We start from the raw sequence: 27,441 nt of genomic DNA on the forward strand, positions 1-27,441 counted from the left end.
GATTGTGAAATAAGACATGTCATAAAGAACATGCAATCACAAAGCCAAGAAAGAACACTATTAAATAATAATAAATAATAAATATTTAATAAATATTCATAAGTAAATATTTAAGAAATAATAGGAATAATCATTAACTATGAAATATGGTTCTCCCCCAAAATGGCAATCAGGAGACCAGAAAAGATGATTTGATCAATGTGGAAATCACTGAGAGAAGATCAAAAAGGACCAAAGGATTTTGAGGAGAGGAATTGCAAGATGGAAATCTACTATTCCAACCATTAGTCTGAAGTGTCAGAAGAGAACAAGTGTATGGATTTTAGCGCATGGTAGGGAGGACAGTTGTTACACACACAAATGTCATTCATATGCCCTTGAATAATAATGAACAGCACCTGTAAATAACAAAGTACTTTGAGTATTATGTAAATAAGCCATATATGCTAATATAAATATTTGTTTTCTGTTTTAATGATAGCAAGACATGAGTTTTTCATGTTGACTAATGGAGTTGCTTCTCAGGGAGATAGTCCAATGTATATGGGAAATACATAATCTGGTGAGTTTCATGGGTCACCAAACTGGACAAGTAGTATAATCCAAAAATAGAGTAATGCAAGAGAGAGAGAAAAAAGTGAGGGGGGTGGGGGGGAGAAAAGAGAGAATTTTACAAGTTTCATGGTGATATATCTACTTCCAAAAGACCTCAAAAAAAAAAAAAGGCAGAAAGCAAACCAAACCTGGCATATTTTAAGAGATAACAGAACATGGGGCGCCTGGGTGGCTCAGTCAGTTAAGCGTCCAGCTTCAGCTCAGGTCATGATCTCATGGTTTGTGGGTTCAAGCCCCGCGTCAGGCTCTGTGCAGACAACTCAGAGCCTGGAACCTGCTTCAGATTCTGTGTCTCCCTCTCTCTCTCTGCCCCTCCCCTACTAGTGCTATGTCTCTGTCTTTCAAAACTAAATAAATGTTAAAAAAAAAATTAAAAGAAAAAAAAGAGGTAACAACATTAGGAAGGCATTTTGATCTTCTGAGTTAGTTATTTTTCTGAGTAGGCAGTAGTTCCCAATTTGTATGCTAGCTACAGTACAAAACGAAATAGATTAAACTGGTTTTGAAATGTTACTTTGTACAGTAAAATAGCAATATTTGTACTTAACTAATGTCAAATAGTTAAGACTACTTCTAGCACAACAAACTTTTGTAATAAATCATTCAGACAATAGGGTGGCATTGCTGTGTATTCAACAAATTGTCTGGGTATATTTTCAAGTACGTATTTTATGGTAAGACAGTAAAACACAGATAAATACTACTGTTACAAGCTGCCATCTAGATAAAATGTCTTTTATATATCATGTCTTCACCTATATATTACATTATTTCTAAATCCCTCCCTTCTGCTCATCACAGTACCAAAAAAATCCTTGTAAAGGTATGATATTTATAGATTATCCTGCTTCCTTACATTAGATATATTGTGTAGTTATTTCTGTAATGATTAATCAGCTAGACAGTCAATAACTATTTGGATGATTGATTTTTTTCCCCTTCATTATGTATTATCCGGGCACCTGATGTGTTGCTTTTGTACAATGTATCTTATGGAAAGGATAATACTGCTCCCATAAAATAGTAAAATTCTATGGCTAACAGAAAGGTCTATAAAACACTAGCAATACATATATATTCTAAAAGGAATATGATCTGTTTCTTACAGATAGTAGTTTGTAAGCCAAGCACTCATGGCTAGCTCCAAGCAATCTCATGCAAATATTTATTAAATTCTCCTATGTGCTCCCTCTCTCTTTTGTTTCACATTCTAGCCCATCTGTGCTTAGTCTGCAACCGTTTAATAGAGAAATAACATGAACTAAAACAGCAGAGGTGCTAATCTACAAATCTTAGTTTAAAAAAGGAAAATAAATCTGCAAAAATATCTACTGACAAAAATCATATAGTAGGCTCTTAAGGCATTTTCAAAAGAACACACCACAAAAATAGTGCTCATATTACAATATCAAAAGGACTGCCTAAGGTAGTTATTGAAATAAGTACAGATACGTTGGGAAGCCTGAAATGATGCCAACAAAGCAAAGCAGGAATTATATATAACTGAAAATTAGCATTTCATAAAAAAAAAGCAGGAAACACAACAAAACATGTAAAAAAAAGTATTGTAAAACTTTAAGAATAGTACAAAATTATGAATAATTAGAGATGCTTTTACTGCTATTATTGCACTGGTTGATTTTAATTAATTCAGTTAATTAATCAAGGATTAGTTAAATAGGGGCAGATTGACTCATGTATTTCCTCTCTAAACTCTTCTAAAATAAAAGCAAAGAAACTAGGGGAAAAATGTACAAAGATATAGATAAGGGAAGAGGAGATGACTGTAAGACAGAGAAAAAAATGAATTTTTAGAAAATGAAATTCATGCAGAAGAGGGATAACTAAAAACACTATAAATGTTGAGTTCAAAGTGTTTTCATAGATACCAACAAGAAAGAAGATGCTGTGTGCTATAATACCTAGGAAAGGTGCACTATGTTGCCTAGAAGAAGGAAGGTAAGAGAGAGGTAGTAGATAACCAGAAAAGAATCAAGGCAAAGAACAGGGGAAAAACAAAGCAAAACTAAATAACAAAACAACAAATTCAAATGAACTATATTTTATATCCTTAGAGACATAAGAAAATATATTGGTTCCATCAAAGCAGGTCATTATATTTAATAAAAAGATGGGAAAACAAGATGGGGGCAAAAAGCCAAAACTCTTGCAAATAAAAAATATAACCAAAAGAAAACCCAACCTACAGGCTACAAGATAAGTTAGGATGCGTTCTTGGAAGGCAGAATAAAAGGACAAAGAGATGGAAAACTGGACAGGAAAAAAAAAAATCTAAGAGATATTTTGATCTCTTAATCTAAGAGATTCAACATCTGAATAACTTGAGTTCCAGACAGAACTGAGAAAACACAATATAGATCATTAGCGATAGAATTCAAGAAAATTCCAGGGAATGGAAGGACATGAATTTGCAGATTTAAAGGGATCTCAAGTACTTGGCACAATGATGAAATAAACATATCAAGGGAGATCATGCTGACAGTTCAGAACACTAGGAATAAAGTAAAGATTCCAAGTGTTATCAGAGAGAAACAAATGGATCACATCCAGGGGATCAAGAATAACAATGATGTCGGGCTTGTTGACAGCAACACTGGAATCCAGAATAAGGCAATGGAACAAGAATGTCTTCAAAATTCTCAAAGAAAATCATTTTCACTTAAAATTCTTAAATGCTGCCAAATTCTATCAAAGCCTCATCAAAGGTGTGGGTAGAACAAATATTTTCAGGCAAGTTCTCAAAAAAACTTACCTCTCCAAAGGAGAGGACCTGATGAAGCAAGGGCATAAGAAGAAATGGGATACAGAAAACTGTAGGTCCAGAAAAGGAGAGAGATGACATGAGAGAAGTTTCTGATTAGTAGCAAAAGGATAAAAGCTGTGTAATAGGTGTAGAGGGTAAGCAGTTCACAATGGAGCAGAAGAGAGGTTTGGAAGAAACTTTTTAGAAAGATACAACTGGTAGACTAGCTGATTTGTCTGAACATCTAGAGAGGAAATTTAAACAATGATGAAGTTTGACCAAATCAGTGATAAGAACAGAACATGAAGCAAATAAAAGAGCATGACACTATTAACTTTAGGGAAAATAGAAAATGTAGGAAAGGAAAAAATGAGATTGAAATGCATGGCTACACTGTGGATAACATATAGACATCCATGATAAAGAAAGCACTGAATATGTAAACAAAATGCTATCACTACATTTGGGAGGATAGTAGGATAGGGGGGTCAAGGACCAATGTGTGTGCTAAAATGAGGAAGGAAAAAGGACTTGCATTGTGGTAGAAAGTCAATAGAAATAAGGCCTAAAACTAAAATATCAAGTTCAAAAATGTAGGTATTGTTTAGAGACAAGGAAGTAATACCAAAATATGGAAGTTCACATGACTAATAACTGGCAGAACCAGAATCCAAATTTAAGTTCATCTGTCCCCAAATTATATTCTTTCCACTAAACTTAAGTGTACCCCTCAAATACAGTGATGCCAAAATTATGAGATTTCTTAAAATTTGCTCAAAATGAGCTCATTTACTTTTTTGTTTGTTACCAAAAATCAGAGCTGACTAAATAAATGAAAAACCGAACTAAGATATAAGGGGTTATTTGTCTTAAGAAAATATCCTATTTTCTCCAACATAGGGAAATCCTTTTATAACATTTACCCACATCTTAGGAACTTACAAAAGTGGACATCAAAACTGAAATATTCTGATTATCTGTTATTTGGTCATCCAGAAAACCACAGAAAACCTCCTTTTTATAGCTACAAGTTATTTCTTTCTTGCTATTACAAAATATGTCCTCTATGTTCCTGACCATTTCCTCCATTGACCTGTTGACCATTCTCAAAGGTCTCACATCTCTGGCTCCTATGGTGATTATCGCTTGTTCAACCTTTAACAATCTCACCCATTTCTCTTTTTTTTCTTCCTGGAGTTCTGCTTTCTCTTTTCTGCTCAGTCCCCCATGAAATGATCTAATTTCTGTAAAGATGAAAAGTTTAACCCATGTTCCAGTTCTAATATAACTCACCTATTCTGCTTTCACATTTTTAAATGTCTACCTGATATTTCATTATATATTTTACCATTCCTCATACTTAATAACTGTTCCAAATTTCTTATACTAACAAACACGGCCCTTCCTAATCTAGATTTTGATTACTTCTTTAGTTTTATCACTCATACCTTGATCTCAAACTCTACTCTTAAGGTGGGATAAATTATTTAAATTCTTGAAAACTAACTGCATTCATTCTTGTCTGTGGGCACACAAACATTCTTTCCTTTCTTTTTCAGATCCTCTGCCAACCTCAAGCTGGTCCTTGCTTGCTCCTTAGGACTCATCTTTGAAGTGATGCTGTTCATGGTATCCCACATGCTTAACACAGTGCCTTAGGTATAGTGAGTGGTATATAAAGATGTATGGAATAAATGAATAAAAAGACTCCTGTGTAGATAACTTATCTCTAGATAATCTCTTCAATTCAACACAAATAATGCTGCTTCATCAGTCTCTCCTGACTATTGTTTATTAAATGATTTTCCTTTGCTTAAAAAGCCATTAAATTTTGGCTTGTTTTTTGTTGCTTGTTGTTGTTTGTTGCTGTTGTTGTTGAACTAAAGTGGAAATACCTCTATCTGCCTTTTAGACTCTTTATAAGGCAGTCACTATACCTCTGCAACCTAATTTCCTGCTGCCCCCCAACAGAAAGCCCCTTCTCTGGTCTACTGATTCCTGAGCACTCCCTGCCCATCTATACATCCATCAGTTTGTTTTTTTCTCTTTACAACATCTATTTTGGTACTTTCTTCTTTTTTGACGCTCTATCCTATAAATGAACAGCTCAAGGCCAACATATCTCATAAAGCCTTGGAACCACTCTAGCCCATACTGATGACAATAACAACACTTCAGTCATTTATCATGTGTATTTTGAGAATGTTATTTGACAGATCTTCTTTAGGTACTGGGACATAAAAGTAAGCTGGGAAAAGGCAAGAAAACAAGTTAAAACAAATTATACATATGATTGCAAACTGTGACAAATGGTAAAAGTAAGGGGCAACGTAGAGAATGTTGGATATAGGTAGGGAGTTAAACATACAAGTCAAGATCTCTGTGGTAGACAGAATTCTAAGCGAAATCCCGATAGGCCCAGCCCTGTATAATTTCCTCCCCTTATTTGTGAACAAGATCTTAATTTGCTTCTAATGGGTAGCATATGAAAAAGGTAAAGCTATTTTATAGAATTAATGTCCTAAATCAGTTGTCTTAAATTAATTAGAAGAGAGATTGCTTCCGTCATGAAAAAAGAAGGAAATCCCACTGTTTATGACAACATAGATGAACTTGGAGGACATCATGCTAAGTGAAATAAGACAGACAGAGAAAGCCAAGTACTATATAGTCTCACTTTTGTAGGGAATCTAAAAAACAAACAAACAAAAACAACACCAAATAACAACAAAAAAAGAACTCGCAGAAACAGACCAGAACAGTGGTTACCAGAGGCTGAGGGGTTAGGAAAATGGGGAGTTGCTGTTCAAAGTGCTAAAGCCCTCAGTTATAAGATAAGTAAGTTTGGGGGATCTAATGTATACCATGGTGACTATAGTTAATGACACTATATTGTGTACTTAAAAATTGCTAAGAGAGTAGATCTTAAGCATTCTTACCATACATACACAGAAAAGGTACCTATGTGAGGTGATAGATATAATAATTAACCTGACTGTGATAATCATTTCACAATGTATATGTACATCAAATCATCATGTTGTACACAACAAAAAAAGATAAAATAAAATGGAGAGTATCTTGGGTAGGTAGGACTTAAGCAGGGGATCCCTTTAAAAGAAGTCCAAGACTTCCCTGGAGCTAGAGATGCTCTCCTACTGGCTTTGAAGAAGCAAAAAGCTAGCTATGAACTTCTTATGCAGAGGGGTGGCCTTTAGGAACTGAGGCTCTTAGTCCTATGGCTATAAGAAGTGAACTCTGACAATAAGCTCAACAAGCTTAGAAGACATTGGGCTTCAGATGAGAATGCAGCCCAGCCAAGAGCTTGAGTATAGCCCTGTGATACTCTGATCAAAACATCTAGTTAAGTTGCTTGTGACTTCACTGCAACGAAAGATATCAGAGATAAAGAGGGGCATAACATAACAGTAAACAGGTCAATTTTCCAATAAGACATAACAACCCTTAATATATATATATATATATATATATATATATATATATATATATATATTTCTATCAGAAATGTGCAGATCCAGGAGGCAAAAAAATCATTAAAGGCATAGTTAAATAATATCATGAGTCAACTGGATATAATGGACAGCGATAGTACTTCATTCAACAATAGCAAAATACACATTCTTCTCAAGTGTACATGGAACATTTACCAAGATAAGCCACATTCTGAGCCATAAAACAGGCATTAAAATTTTTAAAAGAATAGAAATCATAGACTGTCTGCTTTCACATCACAGTGGAATTAAACCACAAATCAATAATAGAAAGATGGCTGGGAAATTCCAAAGTACTTTGAGATTAAACAACACATCTCTAAATAACATGTAGGTCAAAGAAGAAATCACAAGAGAAACCTAATATTTTGAACTAAATGAAAACAAAAATACAACTTATCAAAATTTGTGGTATGCCAGAAAATAAGTACTTAGAGAGAAACTTAAAGCACTGAATGAATACATTATCCAAAATCAAACATCTAAGTTCCTACGTAGAAAATTAGAAAAAGAAGAGCACATTAATTCCAAAGTAAGTAAAAGAAAAGAAGTAATAAAAATTAGAACAGAAATCAACGAAATTTAAAACAGGAAATCAATAGAGAAAATCAACAAAACCACAAGCTGGTTCTATGAAAAGATCAATGAAATAAAAAAGTTTCTAGCCAGACTAATTAAGAAAAAAAAGACACAGGAAACATGGCTAATATCAGAAATAAAAGAGAGAACATCAATATATATCCCGTGGAAATTAAAAGCAAATAAAGAAATGTTATGAACAACTCCATGCCCACAGATTTGATAACCTAAACAAAGTGGATTAATTCTTCGAAAGACACAATCTGCCAAAATTCACACAAGAAGAAATAAATAGTCAATCCTAATAGGCCTATATCCATTAAAGAAATTGAATCAATAGTTAGTAACCTTCCAAAACAGAAAGCACCAGGCCCAGATGGGTTCACTGGGTGAATTCTACCAGACACCAAAGGTAGAAATTATACCAATTCTTTACATTTTCTGTCAGAAGACAGAGGTAGGGAATAATCTCTAACTCTGTCTATGAGGTCAGCATTACCCTAATACCAAAACCAAACAAAGCCATTACAGGAAAAGAAAATTTACAGAGCAGTATCTCTGACGAGAATAGACGCAAAAATTTTTAACAAAGTATTACCAAATCAAATCCAACAATGTATAAAAATAATTATACACAATGACCAAGTAGAATTTATCCCACATCTGCAAGGCTGATTTAACATTTTGAAAATCAATTAATGTAACCCATCACATCAACAGGCTAAAAAAGAAAAATCACACGACTGTATTAATAGATGCAGAAAAAGCACTTGAGAAACTCCAACTCCATGATAAAAATTCTCAGTAAATGAGAGATAGAGAACTTCCTTAACTTGATAAAAATATATCTATGAAAACCCTTCAGCTAACATTACTCAAGAACTCAAGGCTTTCCTGCTAAGATCAGGAACAAGGCAAGGATGTCTCCTCTCATCACTGCTTTTCAACATCATATTGGAAACCCTGGTTAATACAGTAAGATTTTAAAAAAGGAAATAAAAGGTATACAGGTTGGTAAGGAAGACATAAAACTGTCTTTGTTTGCAGATGACATGATCATCATCTACGTAGAAAAAAAAAGACAAAAAAACCTCCTGGAACTAATAAATGATTAAGATTGTAGGTTAGGTTAATACACAAAATATACAAAAGTTAATCACTGTTACTACATATTAGCAATGAACAAGTGAAATTTGAAATGAAAAACAAAATGTTATTTGTATCAGTTGCCCCCACCCCCAAATTAAATACTTCGGTATAAATATAACAAAATATGTGTAAGATCTGAAGATCTTGTAGAAGAAAACTACAAAATTCTGACAAAAGAAATCACAGCACTAAATATGTGGAGTGATATTCTATGTTATGGATAGGAATACTCAATATTGTCAAGATATCAGTTCCTCCCAACTTGATCTATAGATTCAATGCAATTCCAATAAAAAATCTCAGTGAATTCTTTGTGGATACCAACAAGTTGATTCTAAAGATTATATGACAGGCAAAAGACTCAAATAGTCAAGACAATATTTAAGAGGAAGAACAAAGTTGGAAGACTGGGACATTACTCAACTTCAAGACTTAATGTAAAGCTACAATAATCCAGACATCATGATATGGGGAAAGAACAGAAAAATAAGTCAATGGAACAGAATAGAAAACCCGTATTAGACCCCTTTAAATATAGTCATCTGGTTCTTGACAAGGGAGTAAATTCAATAAAACAAAGATAGGTTTTTTTTTTTTAACAAATTATGTTGGAATAACTGGACATTAATGTGGAAAAACAACAAACCTAGACATAGAACTTACACCTCTCACAAAAATTAACCTAAAATGGATCACAGACTTAAATGTAAAAAAAAAAATAAATAAATAAATAAAATAAATATATATATATATATATATATATATATATATATATATATAAAACCCCTAGAAGATAACTTGAGAAAATGTAGGTAGACCTTAGGCATGGCGTTGACTTTTTAGATCTAAAATGAAAGGCACAATTCATGAAGGAAAGAATTAATAAGCTGGACTTCATTAAAATTAAAAAATTTTGGGGTGCCTGGGTGGCTTGGTCAGTTGAGCGTCCGACTTCGGCTCAGGTCATGATCTCATGGTCCGTGAGTTCAAGCCCCACGTCGGGCTCTGTGCTGACCGCTCAGAGCCTGGAGCCTGTTTCAGATTCTGTGTCTGCCTCTCTCTCTGCCCCTCCCCTGTTCATGCTCTGTCTCTCTCTGTCTCAAAAATAAATAAACGTTAAAAAAAATTTTTTTTAAAAATTAAAAAATTTTGCTCTGTGAACATCATCATGAAAATGAAAAGACAAGTCACACACTGGGATAAAATATTTGTAAAAGATTTACCTGATACAGGATGGTTATCTAAAATACACAAAGAATTTTTAAAACTCAGTAATAAGAGAGTAAACAATTAACAAATGGCCAAAGAACTTAACAGACACCTCACCAAAGAAGATACACAATGGCAAATAAGCATATCAAAAGATGCTCCATATCCCAGGTCATCAGGGAAGTGCAAACTGAGACAACAATAGGGGCACCTGGATGACTCAGTTAAGTCTCCCTGACTTGGCTCAGGTCAAGATCTCATGGCTCCTGATTCGAGGCCAGCATCAGGGTCTGTGCTGACAGCTCAGAGCCTGGAGCCTGCTTCAGACTCTGTGTCTCCCTCTCTGTCTGCCCCTCCCCTGCTTACGCTCTGTCACTTTCAAGTAAACATTAAAGAATTTAATTAAAAAAATAAATAAAAGTCACACTGTATGTTAGCCAATTTGACAATAAATTATATTAAAAATTTTTTTTAAATTAAACAAGACAACAATAAGATACACCTATCAGACCACGCACCTATCAGAAAGGTCAAAACACTGACAACGTCAACTGCTGATGAGAATGTGGACCAACAGAATTCTCACACATTACTGCTGGGAATGCAAAATGGTAGTTACTTCAGAAGGCAGTTTGGAAGTTTCTTAGAAAACTAAACATACTGTTACCATAGAATCCAGTAATCATGCTCCGTGGAATTTCAGTTCTCCTGACAGAACTGAAAACCTAGGTCTACATAAAAACTCGCCCATGGATGTTTAAAGCAGCTGTGTTCGTAACTACCAACACTGGAAGTGACCAAGATGTCCTTCAATAGGTGAAGAGATCAACGGTAGTCCTTCCAGACAATGGAATATCATTCGGTGCTGACAATAAATGAACTATCACACTAGGAGAGCCATGAAGGAAACTTACATGTATATTACTTGGTGAAAGAAGTCAGTCTGTAAAGGTTATACACTATATGATTTCTACTATGTGGCATCCTTGAAGAAAAGGTAAAAGTATGTAGACAAAAAGATCAATGGCTGCAGGGGTTAGAGAAGAGGGACGTATGAAGAGGTGGAGTACACAGGACTTCTAGTGCAGTAAAATCACTCTGTATGATATAGAATGCTGGGTGCATGTCATTATAAATCTGGGGGTGCCTGGGTGGCTTGGTCAGTTAAGCGTCCGACTTCGGCTCAGGCAGGTCATGATCTCGCGGTCCGTGAGTTCAAGTCCCACATCGGGCTCTGTGCTGACAGCTCAGAGCCTGGATCCTGTTTCAGATTCTGTGTCTCCCTCTCTCTCTGCCCCTCCCCTGTTCATGCTCTGTCTCTCTCTGTCTCAAAAATAAATAAATGTTAAAAAAAAAAGTTAAAAAAAAAATAAATCTGTCCAAACCTGTAGAATACATAACATGGAAAGGGAACCATAATGTAGACTACGGATTTTAGGTGATAACGATGTGTCCTTGTACGTTCCTCAATTGTAAGAAATGCCCACTCTGGTGGCGGAAGCAGGTAATGGGGAAGGCTCTATGTGTATTGGGATTTGTGTGGCAGGGAGATATGGGAAATCTCTACCTTCTACGCAACCTGAAACTGCTTTAAAAAATAAAGTCTATCTAAAAATAGTGAGAGAAAGAACTCCATTTCAGTTAAACAAGTTCAAGCCATTAACTGTAAAGAATAGCTACCAAATTCTGAATAATCTGGAGAGAAACAGAGAGGTTGAGAATTGGCACAGAAAACTCGCAAACCTTGAGTTGGATGCATATTTTCCTGAACATAATATCATGGTTCCAAAAGACTGCCCATCAAACCTTAGATTGGGACAATGAGGTTTAGAGCAAAGCAGGCTGTAAGGAATGTGGATGTTTCCCTACTGAGACTCCGAATGACTAGGGATGCAGGGATGGAGAAGATACCATACCATCTACTCTTCTCATTAGCTACGGAGTGATCTCCCAGCTCAGGGTACTGTAGGAAAAAAAATAAGGGAGGCCACAACTTCTAAATTACAACACAGAATTAGAAGCCTGAATGTTTAAACATGAGAGCAAATGGAACAAGCTGGGTGAGACAGTGTATTCTAGATATAACCCTGGAGCTGCAGACTTTCCCACTATACCAGCTCCTGCAATTCTACATCCTCGGCTCCCATCAAGAATGGGGGGAAAATGAGAAAATGGCTATGGACTAGAGACATTAGGTGCCAGACAACAGGACAGGGTGATGATGGTGGAGGAATGGGGATAATAATCAGGCGAACAAAAATTCAGGGAGGACAAATCCATAGGAGCCATCCAGGAATAAATTCCTTGAAAATAAAATCCAGCCAAGCACAAAATAAATCAAAGTAACTCTGAAAGGGAAACGGTAATGAAAGGACTGTTTTGAGCACTGATTTCATTTAAATATGAAAATATAAAATTTGACATAATAGTACAAATATAACAAAAATCTTAGACAAGGAAAGGGAATTAGAAGGATCCATCGCCTTGTTTTTATTTTGTTAACATACAGTAAAACTGACTCAAGGTGCGGGGGATGGGGGCGCTGCATCGAGTGTTATAAATGTACAGGGTTCATAGAGAATCCTCTCCTGTATTTTATTTTACTACTAAGGTGCTTTTTCTAAGCAGCTGAGTAGATGCCACAAAAGCAAAAACCAGTTAATCAGTAATTCCAGCTTGTGCTGACAATGAGACTTCTCAGGTAGTGATTAGGTATTTCTTTCTTTCTGATAACTATGATTTTGAGTGTAGTTTAGTTCCCTTCTGGAGACAGGCTGCACAGTGCTCTTTTGCTATTTCTTCTGTAATTGCTATGTTTTGAATGTAGGTACAAATAGAACAACAACACTATTTTCCATTGTTTGTTTTACTTATCCTTTCTGAGACTTTAGGTAAAATGACCTATTAAACATCATGAATGAAAAATAGTTACATACTTGGTCTAGAGTTCTGCATTCCTTGTGCAGGGAATTCAAATATACTTATAACATCTAGAATTATTCCCCAAGGCACAATCTTTTACATGGATTTATTATCAAAAGGTTCTATTTGTGCAAAGTCTTATTATCATATGTGTATATTCAATAAACTTGGGGAGTACAAATGGCTTCCAGCTAATAATTACCTACACAAATTGTTCGCATAGCTGTTCTCTTTTAATGCCAAATTCTACATGGAAGTCCGCTTTCCCTATTGCTATAAATTCTAACAACTTTTAACTTCCGTTATTCATGGTCTTGGAAATTTTTTAAAAATATGAAATAAAAATATATTAACAGTTTAATAAGATCACAAAATTCAATTTCACCCAGTTCTCTCAAGTCTTAAACTTTTCAGTGGTACGGGTATCCACTGTCTTAATACTGATATAAATATAAGCTATATAAGTAGTTTGGGGTGGGGTATACAGGGACAGTGGTACAAAATCTATTATTTCCTTTATTTGAAGATAATCAAGACTTTTAAAGAACCAACTCCCTCCCCACAATGATTTGTTATTGTTTTCCCCTTATTAAAACAATGCCAAGTTCAAGCTGATTATTCATTTTTGTCTAAATATAAGCTGAAGATGAGTTATATTTTTTTTCTAGTGAGGAGTTCCTATCACAGTGAAATTTAGCCTCAACATCGTATATGCTAGCAGCATCTAGAGACTGCTTTTTCAAATTTTTCAGGAATTCTAGTCTCTTCTTGTTATAAATTATAATAACTTTAAACTGTCATATAGATAAGGGGAAAGAACTCAATATTTGTATCTTTGGTTTATTGTATCTTAAAATATAAGAAGGTCTAGAAGTTCTTTTTTTTTAAACATTTATTTTTTGAGAGAGAGAGAGAGAGAGCAAGCAGGAGAGGGGCACAGAGAGAGAGAGAGAGAGAGAGAGTCGTAAGCAGGCTGTGCACTGTCAGCACAGAGCCACGTACAGGGTTTGATGCCCTGAACCATGATATCATGACCTGAGCAGAGATCAAGAACTAGATGCTCAACCAACTGAGCCACCCAGGAGCCCTGTTTTCTTGTGGGTTTTAGTCATATATCAAGAAGCACCACTACACTTGGTCTGGTTATGTGAAAGGTACATCTCCTAAGCAGCCTTAATTGTTATCATAGGACCATGCAAAGTATTCTTACGGGGACCTGAGGACAAATATTCCACCATACACCTTAATGGGAGGATAACTATTTTAAATAGTTATTTTGAAGTTGAATTTTTTCTGAAGAGAGAATTTATCACAAATTTTGTAAGTATTTTTAATTCAACTTCTTTTATTTTGCGCCTCATATAGAATCAACCCTCACTTTACTGATTAAGCAGAGAGCTTTATTTTTTGGTAGTTGTAACTGCATGGTACTGGGCTTTAGGTACCTGCTTCTAATACATGAACACTAACCGTGCTTGACCACCTTCCAGACAATCTACAGTTGACAATCACAATGGATTCTAAATTTTACTGGGGCCCTGGCCAGATCTATTTTACACTGCATGTTGCATTCTGTTATGTTGTGCATCTTGTAGTGAAAATCATCAGTGGTTTCATTGTTCTACAGGCAAACACCACAGGATAGATTGTCTCCTACATTGCCTAAAACGTATTCTCTTAAGGACAGTTTTTCTTAAGTGTGTAAATATAACTTACAGATTGTTGTGGAATGATGAATGGAGATATTTAGATACTTTGGAGAGGACACATTACTAATGGACTAAAGAACTTCCAAACATCCTCACTCGCTTCCATACATGATAATGATCTCACCTGTTGCACAGCCGGCTTAAAATGACAGAGTATTTTACCCAATTTTTATTTTTAAAAACATCTAACCTACAGAAAAGTACCAATAACATAGTGAATACTATACAATCATTATCTATATTAAACAACTGCTAATATTTGCCACATTTGCTTCTCTCTCCAACATTTAAAACAGTTTTGCTGAACCACTTCAAAGGAAGTTGCAGAGATCACGAGATTTCACCTGCAAATGCTTTCAAATATATCCTTTCCCCAAAAAGACATTCTCCTGCACAACCCCAACATGATCATCATACTAAGGAAATTTACCACGGATGTGATACTATTCTATGATCTACAGCCCATATTCAGATTCCTCCAACTGTCCCAATAGTAGCCTGTATAGCTCCACTCCCCACCCCCAAACCAGAATCTGATCAAGAAGGATACCTTGCAGTTAGTTCCCAGTCCCCTTTAATCCTGAACAATTTTGTAGGATTCTTTGTGCATGGCACTGACATTTTTGAAGTATCCAGGTTGATTATATTGAAGAATGTCTTCTAGTTTGGAGTTGTCAGATTGTTTCCCTATGATGTGAAACATTTTTGGCAGAATAACTTCTCAGGTGATTATGTGCCCTACTTCATATGTGTGTCATATCACATGATGTCAATTCATCCCGCTTGTGGCGACATCAAGTGTGATCACTTGGTTAAAAGCTGGTATCTGCCAGATTTCTTCCTGTAAAGGTATCTTGCCCACTTTGTAATTAATAAGCAACCTGTGAGATGACATTTAGAGATAGCATGAATATCATGTCCCCCAAAACCATTCACTCTGGATAATCCCTTGATGACTCTTTGTTAGAGTGTTGCAAAACTGCGACTTTATAATCCCATCATTTTTTAAAATTATTAGCTTGTACTCTTCAGTGAAACAGGGCTTTTCCTTCTAACCACCACCGTCTGCATATACACATGCACTACGGGCTCGTGCTTCGTTTCCTATTTGATGTGCTCTAATCCATCACATACGTTATTAGTTTTTAGGCTCAAATGATCCCACATTGGGCCTTGAAGTGGGAGTCCCTTAAACCTGGCTCTTAAGTCCCTCGGATGTGTCTCCATCAGTTCTGAGCGACTCCTTACTTTCTGGCACAGAGTGTTCTAGGCTTGGCAGCTTCTCCCCTCAACTAGTCAAAGCAAGAAGGCTTCAAATAAAAAGGAGACAAACTCAACTCAATTTTAATACAGCAACTGGAATTTAGGCACCAATATTAAAACAGTATCTAAACATAGTAAGTGCCAAGTAAGTAGGTATCTTCCTTAACTATTTCAGCCATAGTTTGAAGCTTCTGTGCCATTCTTAAAAATACTTTTTTTGTTTTTGTTTTTGTTTATTTTTGAGAGAGGCAGAGATGGAGTGAGAGTTGGGAGGGGCAGAGGGAGACAGAGAATTCAAAACAGACTCCAGGCTCTGAGCTGTCAGCACAGAGCCTGACACGGGGCTCGAACCCACAGACCCCAAGATCATGACCTGAGCTGAAGTCGGACGCTTAACTGACTGAGCCACCCAGGCGGCCCTAAAATACCTACTTTTAATTTATAACCTAGACTTTTATGTTACTCTTTCAATTCCATATATTTATTCTCATTTTAATTTTTGTTCTCCTTCATCCGGCTTATCTCCATACAGGGGCCATATGGACAGGTAACCTCCAAAAGGTTTTCCTCTTCTTTTCTCCAACATAATACAATTTTAGATCACTGTCTAATGCCAAAATATGCACAAATGGCACAGCATAAAACTCCCATAAGATGAAGCCTTTTAAAATTTCTATAATTATCAAGAGACTTCATATGTCATAGGAAATAATGTAAAGTAATGCTTGCTTAAGCTTTTTTTTGAGGGGGGAGGTAAGGAATTCAATTGCAATTCAATTTCTTTACTTTCTAAGAAAATGTAGCACTACTTAAGTCACCTCTGAATGAATCACTATTATAATACCAGAAATTGAAGAAAGAGGAGAGTGATCTTTGGGGAGATCAAAAAGAAAGAAAAAGGTGGGGCTTCAAAGCTTTCAAGTCTTTTTTTTTTTTTTAACGTTTATTTATTTTTGAGACAGAGAGAGACAGAGCATGAACGGAGGAGGGTCAGAGAGAGAGGGAGACACAGAATCTGAAACAGGCTGAGCTGTCAGCACAGAGCCCAACGCGGGGCTTGAACTCACAAACCGCGAGATCATGACCTGAGCTGAAGTCGGACGTTTAACCGACTGAGCCACCCAGGCGCCCCAAAGCTTTCAAGTTTTTATTTGTGTGTTTTCATCAGAATGTGAGGGTGGGTGTGAGCAGGTGTCTGTGTATAGTGTATTTGTACGCACGTATACACGTGGGGTTAAAGACAGGGATGTCCAGTCCACATTTCTTCAGCAAATACTTACTACACTGCCACGATGACCAGGCACTGCAGTGTTTTCTAGGAATAGAAGGACCGTCAAAACTACACACTCTACCCTAGTGGTTGATTAAATAATTACACAAACGAATGTGAATTTGCAACCATCTCGGTGAAAGATAGGAATACATAAATATGGACACGTTTATGCATACAAGCATATACATGTATATGTATATTACAAGGAGATTTGGCTCACTCTAGGGAGGAAGAGATGGTTCACTTGAGAAAATGACATTTGGGTTGGTATTTGAAGTACTAACTAAGAGTTAAGGGGACAATATTTTGGTACGTGTGTTCATGGGTGTGGTGATGGGAGAGAGCACAGCAAGTCAAAGCAACTAGAAGAAAGCCAGTCAGTTGAAGCAGAGGGAAAGAGTGGGAATATCAAAGAGGTGAGACTGGAGGGGCCCAACATTGATGGATTTTAAAAAACCAGGGGCACAGCTTTGGGCTTTACCAAGTAATGGTAACCCATTTGAAGTAGTATCTGTAGTTAAAACAGTGACTTCTCTGGCACGTTACTGGAGGATGGAACTGCAGGGAAGCATTATTGGATGTCAGGAGACCAGGGATATAGGCCCTGTGGTTCTGTACACAGTGGAGGGTGAACGATTAGACTTGGGTGATGGCCTGAGGCAGATTTGTAACACACTTAAAAAAAATGTATTATTGAAATGCAATTGACATACGGTGTTATATTAGTTTCAGGTGTATAATTTATAACATACTTCGGAGGTAAAAATTAACAACTGGGTGAAGGCTTTGATATGAGGTAAACGAGAGGTTATGTCAGGGATAAAATGGGAGATTGGGAGCTGGGGAAATCTGGAGGCTTTCCCAGATTTGTTGGGATGAGATGGGAAAAGATCACAAGTTTGATTTTGACATGTTTTACTTGATGTTTCTTTAAGACAGACAAGAAGTGGGGTGCGTGGGTGGCTCATCAGGCATCCGACTCTTGATTTTGGCTCAGGTCATGATCTCGCAGTTCTTGAGAGATCAATCCCTGTGTCAGGCTCTGTGCTGTCAGTGCAGAGCCTCCTTGGGATTCTCTCTTTCCCTCTTCCTCTGCCCTCCCCTACTGGTGCATTCACCGTCTCTCTCAAATAAATACGTAAACATTAAAAAAAAAAAAAAAACAGATTAGAAGAAATACCAAACACATAGCTGGGTCTACAAGTGGGGAACTTAGTGGGACTTCTTGAGAGATAATTATGTCTTAAGGAGTGTTCTGCATAAAATATATGCCAATAATTTCCAGGAATTCTAACTGAAGAGTAGTTAGTATAGATATGTTGGGAAAATTCAAGGTGAACCAAAGTTCTAAGGTATTAGATAAACAATCTCTCCTACTTCAGAGTCTGGTAATTTGCAAATCCATTTCTATTCTAAATGCTGTTATAACTCTCTAAACTGCAAAATCTGAAAATATGACTCTCCTGGACTTTTTAGCAAACCACAGAAGTGATAATGTAAGTATAGGATAAATACCTAAAATATTTAACAATCGGTACATTTGGATTCCGGCCACAAATAACCAGTAAGACCATCCCACTGCATCTAGGTGACTGCCAACCCCATCCCAGTAATGGAGTCTCATTCTCTAATGGTAAAAGTTCCTAATTGAAAACAGAGTGCAAATATTAGAAAGTAAAAGAGTGTTAATGGTTCCTGCTTTTAGTCCAATAATGTCGTTCACACATAAGCATTTTTTTTAATACGTTAAGAAAACTAATTGGATGGGAATAAATTACCCTCACTCTAATCTGTTCAAAGAAGGCTGTGGGAAAATCAAATTTATTTAGAGATATGTTCCTAAAACATCATGCCTGCATTTCAATTTTGGAATTTCTTTTTTAAAGTAGATAATCAATGCCATCACTTTATTTAAATCTTCACAGACTGTATTTGCTTCAAGTAACGTGTACCTATAAGTCACAGCTCTAATTTTCTCTGTGATCATAAAGGAAACAATAAAAATGACTACAAAGCTAAGTGAACTCTGAGCTTCTTGCTTCTGAAACTAATGGAAAAGCGAATAGTACATTCTTCGTTTGAATTGACAAAATTGTCTTATTTCGCTTTCCCATTTTCACATATTGCTAACAGAGGCTTCTGAAATTTCTTTCACTACACTGACTGGATGTATTCTTCCTTTTCTTAACCACATTCTTTAGTGTGTTAGATCTCAGTTTAGGGTAGTAGTGAAGTGCGACAGTAAAAGGGGGTATGATGAGGCCAGTGACTGGAAGAAGTCGGATCTGTTTATTCTGGCAAAAAAAAAAAAAAAAAAAAAAGGTTTTTCTGTTGTATGGTGGAGTTAACAGTGCAAAGAGGGAGGAGGGCTTTGCTTTCACAATCTCTGCCTCTATTCCCTAGAAGAGTAAAAAGCATAACAAGAAAAGGCAGATTTCCAATAAAATTTCACTGCCTACGCAGATCTTTGTGCTGCTCAAATGAAAGAAACTCCTTACTTTCCTTATCACCTCCACAATTCAACACCCTCAATTTCACCTTCTCTCAATTCCCACTGCGCCACTACACTCTTATTAGAAATTGTAACAAAAGTAGACCAAATAAAGTTAGGGGTCAGTCTGAGGTTGAGCGTTGGGCCATTCAATTGACCAAGAAGCTTCCAGTAAGAATGAACAATATACAGCAGAACAATCATAGATTAAATTGTGTTGTGCACAACTGCTGCAGCCCCTCTGTAGGAAAAGCTATCTCTCATGACTGGGTAAATGCCCTTCCTGGTAGAGAATCTTGTGATTGCGTGAAAACAATTGGCTATTCTTTCTCTCTCTCTCTCTCTCTCTCTCTCTCTCTCTCTCTCTCTCTCTCTCACACACACACACACACACACACACACACACACACACCATGACTTTCATGTTAACTGCTAAGAGTCTACATTAAAAAGTTTCTTTCTTTAAAAATAAGAAATACACAATGTTAGAAAAGACATCTAAGATGGACATGGGAGTGGAAAGTAATCTAAGAAAAGAACCAATTCTTACTTACAACTTGGTAAATTCAAGATGCTCACTGCAGTTAATACTGGAACAGCATTTCGTAGAACTCTTAATTCTCAAAAGCGGGTCTTACGCTATGGTCTGGTAGTGCAAATATTAGAAGTGAAAATTTTGAGTTCCCCTCTCAATTCCCTCCCTTGTTTCTAGGGTCTCACGCTCTCCCGTATGTTGCATATACAGGGAATCTTCAAAACCTTCTTATTTCTCTGCAAATACTCTATATTTTGCAGAGAGCAGAGATGTCGGTGTGCTTTTAGTGTGTCAACAGTGCAAGAGGCTACATACATCTAGGACAGACACCACAGCAATCTAACCACTTCTCCTGGCCTGACTCCTATATGCTAGCACAGGACACATTGATTTCAAGCAACATAAAAAAAAATTCTAATACAACACTTTATTGGGGTGGTAACAGATTTTGGCCTCTTCTGTGAGCATACTTCACAGCACTGTTTTAGGGTACAACTTCCGATATTGGACCCGTGCAGTTCTTTGTTTGCATAAAGATGTTTCAAGGGCATTCAAAATACAACCCCCCAAATACCTCCTTTTCTGTTTTCTCAGGGCCTGAAATTACATGTGTATACATATATGTATGTACATATGACATGTACATATATACATATACATACACACATGTGAGTGTGTATATGGTCTCTGTCTGTATGAAAGCCTTCAATGCTTTTTGGAGACCTGCATTTAAACAAGGTTCAGGCCTAGGAACACTAAAATACTAGTCAGCTTGCGTATTAGTTTGTCAACACTCATAGCCACCCACCAAAGAGAGATTTCTAAGAGAAGGGAGGGCCAGAAGAAGTAAACTCTTACAAAGGTAACAGTGACAGAAAAACATCAAAACATGAGCTTGAGTTTGAAGGTCAGTGGATCAGCAGGACAGTTCCATGTAAAGAAAATAAAGATAGATGAGTAAAGGCATGAAGAATAATCCATGCCATCATAAAAATCTTGTTTATCTAGTCCTATGGATCTCCTCAGGGTGAGAACGCCACTAGAGAATATTTTGGGAAGGGATGGGTACACTCTGGTTTGTCACAGTTACTGGGACAGGAGAGTATGGTCAGCTTTCAGTGAGGAGAAGCAATGCTAGTTAACGAAGAATTTCCCCAAATAGCCCACACGACATGCAATGTCCCACTGAACTAAACCTATAGTGAATACCAGCCTATAGAATATGGTACATAATCATAATTAAACATTTTATACGAATTTCCACTGAAAGCCCAGAGATTGACAATTCAAGTTGCTGCGGCAAGTAATTTAATCATTCCACGTAGTCTGTCTCCTAACTCCAGAATTGACAGACCACGATAGTAATAGAAAATAACCTTAAAGAGGCAATATCAGCATAAATCAATAATTTTCATTTTAGAAATGTTTTACCTGTTATTATTGATGATATGGTGGGTAACCTGCAGAATCCCTTGAAGTAGAGTTCACACTAGTAACAGGATGAAACTATTCCATAAAATAGGTTTGGAATTTTGGTGCAAGTATATTAATAGTATTTATTCTCTCATTTGCAGAATATCACACTTCCACATTTTCTCCATCCTGACAGTCTATAATTTGACTTGGCATATTTTCCCTGGAACGATTCCCATTATATCCTTTATCACATACAAATAAGTCTGGTTTGTAATTATCCCAACATACTTTCAGTCTATCCTGTTCTTTCACCTTCTTATACTTCTTGTATAGAATGTTTTATTTGTCTTCAATCTAAATTTATTCGTTACATATACATGCAAGCTTCTGCTACTTTAATATATGCTGCAGTGAAGACATCCTCAGACATTAGTAGAATTGCAAATCACAAATTAATTTTAGTTAACTGCTCCTTTTCATTACAGATATATTTGGTAACTAAACTATTGATGAATTACATACATTTCAGGATTACATACATTTCACAAAATGTTTGCTGTTAAAAAAGAGACTAAGAGGGTTGAGAACCACGGTTTGGTCCACAGTGAGCACTCAGTGGATGATAGAAGATAAAAAAGTCACAAGCCTTCTGCTTCTACCTCTGTACCATTTCATTTCATGACTATCGTGTGGAGCTGATACTCTGATGGCCAGAAAGAGTTAACTCCCCTAACTACCCAACTTACTACATGGGAGCTGAATGAGTCAGGAGATCAGGTTTCTAGTTTCTGCTCTGCCACTAACTACCAGTGTGACCTTTAGCTGCTCACAGTGATCACCGTGGGTCCCTATTTCCTTAACTGTAAAATGAGGGCATTGGAATAAATTACTTTAAAGGTCCTTTCCAGCTCTATAACAAAATGCATAATTTTGATTCTAAGACTTAGGCAACTGATCAGAAGAAACTGATGCCTTTAACAAATGTATATAAAATATATCCTGTGGGTCTCAATTATATTTCCAACCACAATATTTCTTTTAAAATATTCAGTCTAAAGACTCAAGTCTTTAAAAAAATGTCACATCCTATAGAAAATAAAAAATGTTTCCTCAAAAACGAAGTACCCCTACACTTTCAGTAGTGAGCACATGTATTATGAGAACATAGTCACCACTCTGAGGGGGGACACCTACTTTATTACCATTCTGCTCACTGCGGTAAAAGTTACAGTTTTAGTTTTGCTTTGAATTCTTGAAATCAAAATGATCTTCTCTGCTTTTCCAATCATATATTTTTTAGCAGCTCTAACCTTCCCCACAGAGGTTTTCTAATAGTCCACAGAACTAACAACACAACAAAATCTATATACAACTAAACACTGACTATAAACAAGGTGTTTAACAGCCAGTGGTATGGTGTGAATCAACTTCTTGTTCAAGTAACTATTTCATCCACCACCAATTTTACCCTAGAGCTTTTGAAAAACACAATAGAAATCTGTTAAATTGACAGTCTTGCTGAACTTCAACTATTTTACTAACCAGGTCCTCGGTAACAATAGATACTTGAGAGCTTCTCTTCGATGAAATGTACTTTGATTTGGAGCATAGGAACAGAGATCAAATTGGCCAAACACCTTATTCTGGTGGTGTTTCTCCTTTAGAAAGTACCTATGTAAGGCATAGGACTATCACCTTAATACATACATATGTGTATGCTTTAGTAAAACCTCATGCTTACAGATTCAGCTTAGTAAACCAGAATATTCCTGTTGGGATTTCTGGAGTACCCCACTATCATTTAAAAAATATATTAATCACCTAGCTTACCATGTAAAGTGGGATTGAATTTCTCCAATTTTGATTGAATGACTTTTATTTTTCCCAGAGACATGTCTAATTCTTAAAACATATTCATTAGATAGGTATACAGTCAAGTCTTGATCATGTTTCTGTGAATTACATGTATTCTACCGCAAAGCTGCCAGGCCAGGTTTGCTTATTTCTATCACCCGGCTCATTTCTGGGCAGCCTGCCACCTCCCTTTAAATCGTTTTTGGTGTTTGAGGTATATAAACTCATTTAAAAATTAACCTAAATGAAACAAAATAATTAGAAGGGCAACTTGCCCACAATAACAATGAAACTCTTTTTTAAACCAAACATGTAATACGTTCCAAAGACAAAAACAAATGACTTTTTAAATAACCATGATTTTGGATTATCTTTGCCTCTATTCTTCTCATTAACATGAATAATTCAGGGTGCTTACTATACATAGTGAAACTATTTCCCCTCAATAATTCATTTTTAGTATTCAGAAAAGTAAGATCTAACACATCCTTATGTATTTACAAGGGTTTAAATTAAACCATATTTTTAAAGGCAACTTAACTTTCAAAATTATCTATATAGTTTGGGTTCATTCCCTTCAGTGCTATCCTGGTAATAAGTAAGGAGAATGTTATGCTTTCAAGGCAAAAGCAGTATAGAGCAGCGTAGCAGGTTAGAAGGTAGAAACCTCACGTTTCTTTGGTTCTTGATGTTCTTCTAGTACATATAAAGTATTTGCAAAGTGTGGGCAAGATTGCCGATATCTTTTTCCTTAAAAATATGAAAGTGCTTTAGAACACTACACCTAGATTTGAATAAAAAGAATTTCCCAACATTCTGCCTGCATCAAAGGAACAACATATTTATTACGCAACTTAATTTCGAGTGCTAAAAACATCCTAACGTTCCAGGTGTAGCTACAGCAAACATCCCTAAATATGAAAGGCTTCTTGGATTTGGGGGGCAGGACTCAAAACCCCAAATATTGTTCCACTGATGACATAAACAAGATGAGGGGTGTTGATCTACCCCCTGGTTACATACAAACCCATCCAGGTTCCCAAACACAAATATAAAGACTACTTACAGAGACATGTTATTGATGTGCTAGGTGACACCTACACCCCGATCTATGTGGGAAACAATGTGTATATCCTAGGTCTACTTAATTTGGGGTTTGGAATATTAAGCTCCCGTTTTGTAAATTCTTCCTGGGAAGATGTTTTATCCTTCTGGAAACACACTAAATTTTTGGAGTCACAGGGCTGTTTAATGCACTGCTTCAGAGCACCAAATGCTACCCTTGTGACCAGCAAGAAAGGGAAAGAATGTCATCAGGAGGAGCTCGCAGCTGTACTAATTCTCAGCTTCTCTTTGGTAACAAAAAGGTGGGAGTGGGGGGACAATCAGGTTTCACTGGAGTAGACACACCAGCTTTGGCCAAAGGCTTTAAAACTTTTTTGATTTCTTCTTTCATTGAAAATAAAAGGAGAGGAGTTTATAGTATAACAAGCCAACCACGGCAGTCGCCAAACTTGGGTCAACATCAGATACCATGGCAGATTTCAGGATATTCATGGAAATGTATGAAATGAGGATGTATGTTTTGATACCTGTGAAAATAAAACATTGCGTTTTAAGTAAGTGGGAGAGAACAGATGGTTGGTAATGATTTAAAACATTTATGTATTTGGACTGTCACCAAGCCTCTGTATTAAAAAATATGGTGTTTAGTCAGTACATACCAACATCTATCTGCAAGGTGTTCATTTTCTAGAGGATGCTACTATAATAAAGGAGATAAAACTCAAATGAGGCAAGAGGAAAATCCTTCCTGCTTTCTCAGAGCATGCAATGTGTGCCATTTCTCATTGACTATATTCAATCAAAATGTTGTCTGTGTGATGAGAGGATTTTCATTTTTCTTCAATAACTGGTCAACTATAAGTGTCCAGGATTGTATTCCTTCTGAATGCATTGGCTAGAATTCTAATTGTGTTCTGTGTATTTGATTCCCTTTGACCGAAGCCCTTAAAACCCCCTTAAGCAACAACAAAATTGGGTAGTCCAGGGTAGTCTTGCCCACGAAGAAGGATAACAGGCATAGTGTAGACAGGCATATGGTGTTATGATTAGGTACTGGAATTGGCAGGTGCCAGACCACTGAATCAGGAAGACAGACAAATACTGGATATTGTCACATTGTATTTTGGTGAGTATATGTGAGTCCACAAGAAGCCTTTGTCCGTTAAACCCAGTGAAACAGTGACAGAACTGTACACAGAGAGATTAATGCAATGTTTGGAGTTAAAGCGAAGAAAAATAAACACTGTGAATAATACTCTTAATTACTATCAAAACTACTGAAGCGGAGTCCCATTAAACGTCTCCAGTGTTTTGATTTGGTTCTGATAACATAGTGGGGGGAAAAGTCACACAAACACAAACTACATCATGTACTTGCCATCCCTTTCAAAACCCTGGAAGATTCGGGAACAGTTTGCCGGTGGGAGGGAACTGGGGGGTGGACCGCAGGCAGTTGAGCCAGGAGGAGCAGCCGTTCAGGCTTTGCACCTGTGAACTTACTTGGAAGTAACTCCTGACAGTCATCAGACAGAACACCTTTTAGCTCTCTAACAGAAAAGTGCTGGCAGACAGGATGTTCAAACGGGGCAGAAGAGCGAGCGGGTAACCGTGACCGTAGGAAAGTAACGGCAGCAGCAACACAACAATCACGCCGGTCCTACTCTTCCCCAACCCACTTCATCCCTCCCTCCCCCCCACCCCACGCCACCCCTCCCAACCCCTTTGCTGGGGCCCGAACGACCCGGGCTCTGATTCTCCTAACTTGCCTCCCGCACTGCCCGCAGCCTTCGCAAGAGCTTTGAGCAAAGTCTTGGAGCGTGAGGCCGATGCAAAAGAGGCATCGCTGCAGAGATGCTCATCTTTCTGCCAAACACGCTGGAGGACCGGATAAACCGGCATCAGAAACTCAATACCGTGCCCTGGGTGTCCTCCCTCCAGCCTCTGCTTGCGCCAAGTGGGGGCTGGCACCGGGCATCCCGGAGCCCGGGGCGCCCCGCCGGACCCAGGAGTCCAGCACAGGTAAAGTTCGGGCGCCCGTCCTCCTCCGGCGCCCTTCTCAAAGTCCTCCTGTCCCCTCCACCTCCCGGCCACCCCGCCCCTCCAAGCAGGTCCAGTAAAGTGAACGGAAGTGGGTTCACACATTGGGTGCGGAGCGAGGGGGAGAAGGGGTACAAAGGCAAAGAAAGATGCCTCCCTCATCCAACAGAGGTGAAGTACCTGAAAAGGTGAGGATGCGCTTCCCCGCCCACGCAGACCCCTCTACCTCGGGTGCTAAGCGCTCCCCGCGACCCCGGCCCCCACCGCCCACCCCATCCCCGGCCCCAACCCGGTGCGCTCACCTCGCGAGCACCCGCCGGCCGGTCCCGCTCCTCCAGGAGCGCAGCTTCGCGGGAAACTTCCCCGCGCTCCGGGGCAAACTCGGAGGACTCCTCCCCGCCGCGGGCCGTCGGGTGCGCAGGGGCGGGCGCGGCACGCGGGGAGCAGGGGCTGCGCGGAGCCCGGCGCTCGCCCTCGCCCTCGCCCGTCCGCCCGGCTGGCTGCGGCGCCGCCTCCGCTCGAGCCCGCTGCCGCTCGCGCTCCGTTCCCGCCGCGGCCGCCGCGCCCCCGCCCGCCCCGGCGGCTCCGCCTCCCGCCTTTATCTCCCCAGCCGCGCGCCGCCCGCCCCGCCGCCCGCCGCTCGGCTTCGGTCGCCCTCTCTTCCCCGACTTTCCGGTTTCTCCTCCGCCGGCCCCTCGCCCTCCCTCCCGACCCCGGCCCGGTCGAGGCTCGAGTGCCATCCGGTCTTGGTCTGGGAAGTAATTATCCTCGCCCTTTCCTAATTCACCTTCCCCTCTTCACCTCTGCCCCGTCTCGGATTCCTTTCCCAGGTGTTCTACAAACACCCGAAGGACAAATCAATAGGTTGGCAGGTTATTGCAAACGTTGACTTCAGAGTCTTAGGATTTCTTGTGCTTCGCATATTGTATATATTTAGATTTATATAAACACCTTTTATATATGTATATTTATACACACACGTATGCACATATTGATGATGGTCGGGCGGTAGGTGCAGTTAGGAATATGTGCCGGGGGTGAGTTCAGT

At 38.1% G+C, this 27,441-nt stretch overlaps 1 protein-coding gene across 1 annotated transcript in view; it reads right to left on the minus strand.

The window, feature by feature from the left end:
- CHST9 (carbohydrate sulfotransferase 9) overlaps positions 1-26,738 on the minus strand; it is a 243,915-nt gene extending 217,177 nt beyond the window's left edge. The window contains exon 1 of the mRNA XM_047828193.1: positions 26,696-26,738. The gene's annotated coding sequence lies outside the window, so the exon portion shown is untranslated. The remainder of the gene's footprint in view (positions 1-26,695) is intronic.
- Positions 26,739-27,441: the final 703 nt, after the last annotated feature.

This window comes from Prionailurus viverrinus, chromosome D3 (assembly GCF_022837055.1).
Source record: "Prionailurus viverrinus isolate Anna chromosome D3, UM_Priviv_1.0, whole genome shotgun sequence".
In the NCBI taxonomy this organism is placed as follows: Eukaryota; Metazoa; Chordata; class Mammalia; order Carnivora; family Felidae; genus Prionailurus; species Prionailurus viverrinus.